This window comes from Vulpes vulpes, chromosome 4 (assembly GCF_048418805.1).
Source record: "Vulpes vulpes isolate BD-2025 chromosome 4, VulVul3, whole genome shotgun sequence".
Classification (NCBI taxonomy): Eukaryota; Metazoa; Chordata; class Mammalia; order Carnivora; family Canidae; genus Vulpes; species Vulpes vulpes.
Genome location: NC_132783.1, coordinates 75,166,687 through 75,174,776, shown reverse-complemented (window position 1 = coordinate 75,174,776; position 8,090 = coordinate 75,166,687). Strand labels below are relative to the sequence as shown.

At 41.2% G+C, this 8,090-nt stretch overlaps 1 pseudogene; it reads left to right on the top strand.

Moving 5' to 3' along the window:
- The first annotated feature begins 5,361 nt into the window (after positions 1 to 5,361).
- Positions 5,362 to 6,331, top strand: LOC140598452 (large ribosomal subunit protein eL8-like; annotated as a pseudogene).
- The last annotated feature ends 1,759 nt before the right edge of the window (positions 6,332 to 8,090 follow it).

Genomic DNA, 8,090 nt, shown 5'->3' with positions numbered 1-8,090 from the left:
ATTAACCAGTTATAAAGAGATACAATTCTATTATAAAACATTTACTGAGCCCTTTCTATATGTAAGTTGTTACATACATATCAACCCATAAGGGATGATAGCTCAGAAAAATGCAAAAATGAGTAAGTTACAGTGTCCCTCCCTGAGAAGCTTACAATATATATGAGTAAAGATGTTAAATTATTCTTCGGGACCACAGAAGGAATAAATACTTCTGACTTGAGGAAGGCCTATTAGAGAAAGTTAAATGAAAAAAAATCTCAAATCTAAGCTCTAAAAGTATTTGGTAATCAGAGAAATGGTAGGGACAGAGAATGGACATTCCAGGGTGAAGAAACATGAATAAAGAAAGAAATGCAGATCTATTCTGAGTACCACAAGAAGCCTGTCTATGTCCTCTAAATAAAGAGTCCGTGTGTTGCTCTGAAAAATGCAAGGAAGAGGTAAGCTAGCTTTTCTCAACCAAGATAAATATGGCCTGGTGTTACAATTAGGAATGAGAAGATAGGGGCGCCTGGGTGGCTCATTTGGTTAAGCATCTGCTTTTGGCTCAGGTCATGATCCTGGGGTCCTGTGATTCAGCCCCTCATTGGACTCCCTTGTTCAGCTGAAAGCCTACTTCCCCCTCTCCCTCTGCTGCTCCCCCTGCTTATGCTCTCTCTCTCTCTCTCTTTCTCTCAAATAAATATAATATTTTTTAAAAAGTGTAAAAAAAATTTTTTTTTAAAGAATGAGAAGATATAGACCCTACCATCAAGAAGCTTAGGATGTATATGATATGAAATAATGAAAACCACTTTGATGTCACAGTTGGGCCTCCATCATGGGGGTATTGAATGCCAGAGTAAGGACTCTTATATAAGAAAAAAATAAGGTAGCAGAATGAATACTAGAGAGGAAAAATTTCAAAGCAGGTCATTTTGTTCAGGAGTGATTGTCAGATGGGGAGTGATGAAGTGATGAAGATCTGCAGTAGAAGCAATGGCAGTAGGAGTGATGGGTAAAGAGAAGATGGATTTGACATTAAATTCTTGGAAACTGATCAGTCGTAAATATGAGATGAGAGAAGGATTTAAGAGCTCTAGCCTACTGGATGGCATCTATCATTTCAGGGAAGCCAGCAAGATAAGCTGTGTAAGAAAGAAGCTAAGCAATCCATTAGGGACACATGGAATTTTGAACATTAACAGTTTTGCCTCCCAGATCTAATATAAACTAATCGTTTGATCTTGAACAAGTTGCTTAACCTCTGAGTACCTCTGATGGTTAAGTAAGCTAATAAAAATAAAGAGCCATGCACAATGCCTGGGTCATAGCAAGAGGAATAGTGTTAGCTATCTTCATTATTATTACTATTATCACCTCCATTATGATTGCCATCCATGTGAGGTGCCTAAAAGACTGCTGGAAATCGGTACTCATGAGAAAGATGAGGATTTGAGATGGAGATTTATGATAACGTAGACATGAGAACTGAGTGAAGTAAAAGAGAAAGAGATGGCCAAAAGATGGGTGTAGTTTGAGGAGCAGGCTGAAATCCGAGCTTTCTTTCATTTAAGGGTTGAGTGGAACAATAGGCACCAATAAGACTCGCTAGGAAATACAATGAGCCATTCATCCTTTGGCTCATGAGCACTACATGGCTGTACCAGATATGTCCAGGCACGGGGAGGCAACATCTTGGGACTCAGATCTTCTCTACACGGTTAAATGTCCACAAAGCCTAAGCCCAATGTCATCTATCTTACATTACCAGTGTTTAAGATTCAGAACTGCTCTCCATGAATCATAAATGTCACCAGAAACCTCTCAATCATCCCATCTATTTGTTTTCCAGGAAAAGAAACTGAGGCCCCATGTGGCTTGCACAGGTCAAGTTTCAGTTAATGACAAAGTCTAAACTTAAGTTGTCAAACAGAATGCCACAAAGCATGTGGGGAGTAGGTCATTGACCCTAATGGTCGGGGAATATGGTAATGCCTTAAAAAGCACTCTTTCGATCTTGAACTAAGTTTGAAATGAAACTGCTTCTTCTCAAGGAGCACTTGTATTCCTCAGGCTTCTCACCTCAGCACCACTATTAATATTTGGAGCTAGACAATTCTTTATTGTGAGGGGGCTGCCATTCCTACCATAATGAAAGTCCAGAGCTGTAATTACCTGTACGAATTAATAAAATTGGAACTTGTTTCCTTTTGTCTAGTGATCTTAGAAAGGATTTATCTATTTCCTTGAGGAAAGAAGGCATTCGTGTTTGGCCATCTGAAATCATAACAACCATTGTATTAAATACCCATTGCAATGATCCAAATAAGTAAAATATTCTAAATCATCATTTAAAAATTCAGATGATTGAAGATGAAATACTGAGTTAGGACATATGGCAATAAAGTAAAACTTCATCTGTCAGCAACCTACCAAATAGATGCTTAAATACCTAAACTCTAGTTTTTCTTTTCCTTTTTAGAGAGAGAGAACAGGGGTGGCGGGGGGCAGAGGGAGAGAGAGAATCTTAAGCAGGCTCCATGCCCAGCATGAAGCCCAATGTGGGACTCGATCTCACAACCCTGAGATCATGACCTGAGCCAAAATCAAGAGTCAGATGCTTAACTGATCCACCCAGGCACCCCTAAAACCCCAGTTTTTCTAATTGCTCTATACCTGTATAAAAGGTCTCACAAAATCCTTATTTCAAGAGATATTAATAGACATTCTGTGGGAAAAAGATTTTATACGCAAGCAAATCTGGAAAATGCTGGGTTAGACAAAGTTAAACAGTTTGCTTTCCCATTCAACTCAGCAGAGCCTCTACTATATTTGTGAGCAATGCAAATCTCTGTAAAGCAGGCACAAGGTGAGCTGTTTCTCCACCTTATTTGGCTATGCAATGTTGATTTGTTTGTTTAGAGTTTCTCAATGTTATGTAATGTTCCCCAGAACACCCTGGGAAGCAAGGCACTACCCCTGGCTATCTCACTAGCTTCTCTGGTCTTACTAGATAAACTCTGGTGGAGCTGTAAGGACCACACAACCTAGAAGCTGACGACAGTGGAATGCTGGCCTAGGTGTGCAGATTAGCTACTGACAATGTGTAGCCATAATACTATACAGACACTAAATTTAATTTTAATTTCTAATTCAGGAATTGCTGTTATACCTGAAAGTATCAATTGGGGTTTTTTTAATGGTAAACAATGGAAATCGACCCTGCTATATTAAGCTACAAAGAGGAGTTTATTGAAAATATTCTAAGCCAGGGTGCCTGGGTGGCTCAGTGGTTGAGTATTTGCCCTTGGCTCTGGTCATAATCCCAGGGTCCTGGGATCGAGTCCCACATTGGGCCCCCCAACAGGGAGCCTGCTTCTCCCTCTGCCTATGTCTCTGCCTCTCTCTGTGTGTCTCTCAGGAATAAATAAATAAAATCTTTTTTAACAAATATTTTTAAGCCTTGCTAATTCTTCACACATTGTGAATGAAGAACCAAACACCACAGATACCAGGGCAGGAAACAGGGTCACTCTGGGTACCTGAGGAATATTAATTCAGGGACAGCTACTTGGGCTCCAGCCAGCAGATGACCCATCTCCAAACCATCTAATATCATAAATATCATATGATATCTCCCCTAAAGTTTCAACTCCCAGGAGAAGATGGTGATTGGCTTAGCTTGCATCAGGTACCTACCACCTAGCCCCTGTGTGCCCCATCATGGTCATGGCTGAGGTGTCATGATCTACAGCTGCATGACATAGAATGACATAGAGCAGAGGAAGAGTAATTGCCCCAAAACATGGATGCAGAACAGAAAAATAAGAGATCTGCTTTACATTCACTGAGCAGGAAAAGGAGACGTGTACTTTACTTTGTCCCACTAATCCTATCCCTTCCACTCAGTTCTTCACATTTTTTACATAGAACATTGAAGCATTTCGAAAGGCTAGGCTTTCCTCTTCAATCACCTTCAACAGACTTAAGAGCCTGTCTTTCAGAGAATTCCAAAAAGTCCTTTTGAGTTGAGTCCTTCCTCTAAGAAACCTGGCATTGTTGATTAATGACTCCCAAAGAGTCATTTAGTCTAATTATCAACCAAGCTCATTCATTCTTAACAGCCACAGAAGATGCAAGGACAAAATTTAAGGCAATGTGAGAAGGAGGAAGAGGGAGAGTTTAAAGACAAATGTAACAAATCAATTCTTCCCAACCTCCAAATGACCCATGTAAAGGAATTTAGTTAAGCATCTGCCTTGTCTCCATCTTCAGTCTATTGGCCCAAAGTTTTTCTTAGTAATTCTAAAATTCTTTTGATAATCATCAATTTCTGTGAAAACAGAGGGGAGTCTGTTTTATGATAATGTTTTTTGATTCCAGACTAAGATTGCTTCCCTGCCTCTGGGAAAATTCCTTCTTCATGAAAAAGGTTTTCTTGAGGCCACTGTTTTTTAAGAATTTGCCATGAGTACACTTTATCTTGCTAAGCAGAAGGACAACACTAAAGTTAGCATGTTGGCTGATTTTTATTTTTATATTTGAGCCTGCTTCAAAATAATAAATAGACATTTTCTTGGGCGAGTTCTCATTTGGGTTTAATTATTTGCTTCTTGTCTTTCTTGGAGCAAAAGTCTCAATTTTGCTAAAAAGAAGAAAAGAAGAAAGCAAGAGTTCTAACCAAGATTTTAAACCACAGTCATTTTTTTGTGAAACAAGGCTCTTTGGTCATCTGTATTCTGGGTTGAAGGTTTCCAATGATCTTTATTTATCTGTGCATTTTATTATGTAGAAAACAGAAATGCAAGGAAGGTATCATAGTGCTTGAGAAAGGGTAAGATGGGGATGATGATATTCAACACACCTTATAAGCACTTCTTCCAAAGGAAACATCTCATTTAATATTCAAACTCTGCAGAAAACATCAAGTAGAAGAGAACAATCACTTATGGTGTCAGAAAGCCACACTCCTATGTTTCTGTTACTCACCTTTACTCCTACACACTCGACGCTTCTGACACCAGCTGTGTGGGTGTTCCACTCATCAAGCAATTCCACAACACCGGCAGGGTGTCCTATAATTCAATTCTATTCTGACATTAATCGGAGTTAGCCAAACCTCATGGCTTTCAGGGCTGAGTCTCACAGGATTGTTCCTTACTTCAGATGCCTATCCCAATTAGTAGGTCCCTGGGTTACTCACAATTTTTGTCTGACTTGATTTCAAAGCAGAGGTTCCACTGTGGATTCAGTCATTTGCTACAACAGTTCACAGAACTCAGGGTAATACATTTACCAGTTTGTTATGTGATAAAGTACATCATAAAGGATGCAAGTGAACGGCCTTATGAAGAGGTATGTAGGCTCTCTCCCAAGATGCCCAAAGGAAAGAAGGCAAAGGGTAAGAAGGTGGCCCCGGCCGCTGTTGTTGTGAAGAAGCAGGAGGCCAAGAAGATGATCAGTCTCCTGTTCGAGAAAAGGCCCAAGAATTTTGGTATCGGACAGGATGTCCAGCCCTAAAGGGACCTCACCTGCTTTGTCAAATAGCTCCACTACATCAGGCTGCAGGGGCAAAGGGCTATTCTCTATAAACATCTAAAAGTACTTCCCACAAGGGACGCCTGGGTGGCTCAATGGTTGAGCATCTGCCTTTGGCTCAGGTTGTGATCCTGGGGTCTTGGGATCAAGTCCCACATCCAGCTCCCCCTGGGAATCTGTGTGTCTCTCATGAATAAATAAATAATCTTTTTTTTTAATAAATAAAAGATAAAAGTGTCTCCCTTGTTTAACCAGTTCACCCATACCTTGGACTGCCAAACAGCTACTCAACTGCTTAAACTGGCCCACAAGTACAGACCAGAGACAAAGCAAGAGAAGTAGCAGAGATTGTTGGCCCAGGGCTAAGAAGAAAGCTGGGGGCAAAGAGGATGTCCCCACTAAGAGGCCATCTGTCCTTCGAGCTGGAGTTAATACTGTCATCACCTTGATGGAAAACAAGAAGTCTCAGCTGGTAGTGATGACACATGATGTGGATCCTATTGAGTTGGTTGTCCTCCTGCCTGCCCTGTGTCAGAATATGGGGGTTCCCTGCTGCATTATCAAGGGGGGAAGGTCAGGGTGGGGCATCTGGTCCACAGAAAGACCTATACCACTGTTGCCTTAACACAGGTTAACACAGAAGACTGAGGAGCTCTGGCAAAACTGGCAGAAGCCATCAGGACCAATGACAATGACATGATGAGATCTGCTGCCACTGGGGAGGCAACATCCTGGGTCCCAAGTTGGTGGCTCCCATCGCTAAGCTGGAAAGGCAAAAGCTAAAGAACTGGCCACCAAACTGGGCTGAGTGACACTGTTGAATTTTCTGTACATAAAAGTAATAAAAAATCATCTTTCAGGGGCACCTGGGTGGTTCAGCAGTTCCTGCCTTTGGCTTGGGTGGTGATCCTGGGGTCCTGGAATCGAGTCCCACATTGGGCTCCCTGTGGGGAGCCTGCTTCTCCCTCTGCCTATGTCTCTGCCTCTCTCTCTATGTCTCTCATGAATAAATGAATGAAAACTTTAAAAAAAAATTCTCTTTCAAAAAAAAATAGATGTACAATGGGTGAGAACTGACAGGGTCCTAAGCACAGGAGCCTCTGTCCCTGTACAATTGGGGTGCACCATCTTCCCAATTCATGGGTGTGTTCACCCACCTGGAAGGTACTCAAACCCCACACTATTGGGATTCTTACAGAGGTTTAGTAGGTCAGCTTGAGCATCTAGCAACTCCATTTCCAGCTTTTCTTCCCTCTCTTATGAATGGAAGGTGGGGCTGAAAATCCCAAGCTTCTAATCATGTTTCGGTCTTTCTGGTGACCCATCCCCACATTAGAACAAAAGACACTGCACTCACCTAGGAAATTCCAAGGAATTTAGGAGCTCTGCATCAATAACTGGGATCCAAGACTAAGTGTTGGAAGAAAAGATTCTCATAGCACCCTAATCTACAAGGGTTTTAGGAGTTTTGTGTCAGGAACTTGGCATATAAATGAATATCCCTATTTCTTATTATCTTACATATATACACTGATAAATAATTATAAAGGATCTTGGCTATGTTCTGTTATTTCTTCCCTGTTTTCTCTGCCTGAAAAGAAGGGGCCATGCACTTTGTAAATAAGGGGATTCTGTAGAGAGAAAATTCACCTTCTCTGCATCCAGTCCTGGGGAAGTAGAGAGCGGCTGTCTGCAAACCCACCCACCACCATCTACTCAAACAGTTAGAGAGGGAAAAGAGAATAGAAAATAGAATATAGGGGGGTGGAAAGGCAACTACCAACCCCCACACATCACTGATAATGCCTCAGGCACACATGGATCTACTGAGTAGTATCTGATGAAAAGACTTGGACGCATTTATCTTTGAAATAAATTTGAAAAGATTTGTTTTTTAATCTACTTTAAAATCTGTACTGAGTAAATCTTAAATAGCAAAATCTCAAAGTAGGAAGAGAGGTTATTTACATTAAAGGAGACAAAATTGGTTAATTAGAACTAAAAAATTACAGCTCTGCTGGGTATGCATTTTCATTTGGTCGGCTGTCCAGGGCATTGTTATTCTGAGCAATTATGGAATGAACCTATATACTGGAAGTCATCATCTATGGAGGGTTTCCTGTAGGTTGTAGATATAATTACATTCTTCCTTTTCACCTTCTGGCCATCCGGACAGCATAACAAATTAAAGAAAGCGTTTTTTCAGGATTTAGCAAACATCATGTGATTTGGGCAATGGTAAAATCCACAGTAACTGGGGAAATTTTTTGGATCTGCCAGTAGGGGGAGTTCAAAGCAAATCGGCAATAGAGAGCTTCAGAAATGGGAGCTGGTGGGAGAATTCTGGAGGAATAGGCTCATTCACTACAGCCCGTAACAAAATGCAGAGTAAAGTCAAATTGTTCATGGTAGGGCATATGTTGATGTAACTGCACGGGCCCATGTGCTGTGAGAGAGCCACCAGTCGCCGGTTAGAGTGGCAGTTGGGTACAGGGCTGCCCTGAGCAGGCTGTGAAGGTGCACCTGCGAGCTGGATGTTTCCACAACGTCAGCTTTATTCAATCATA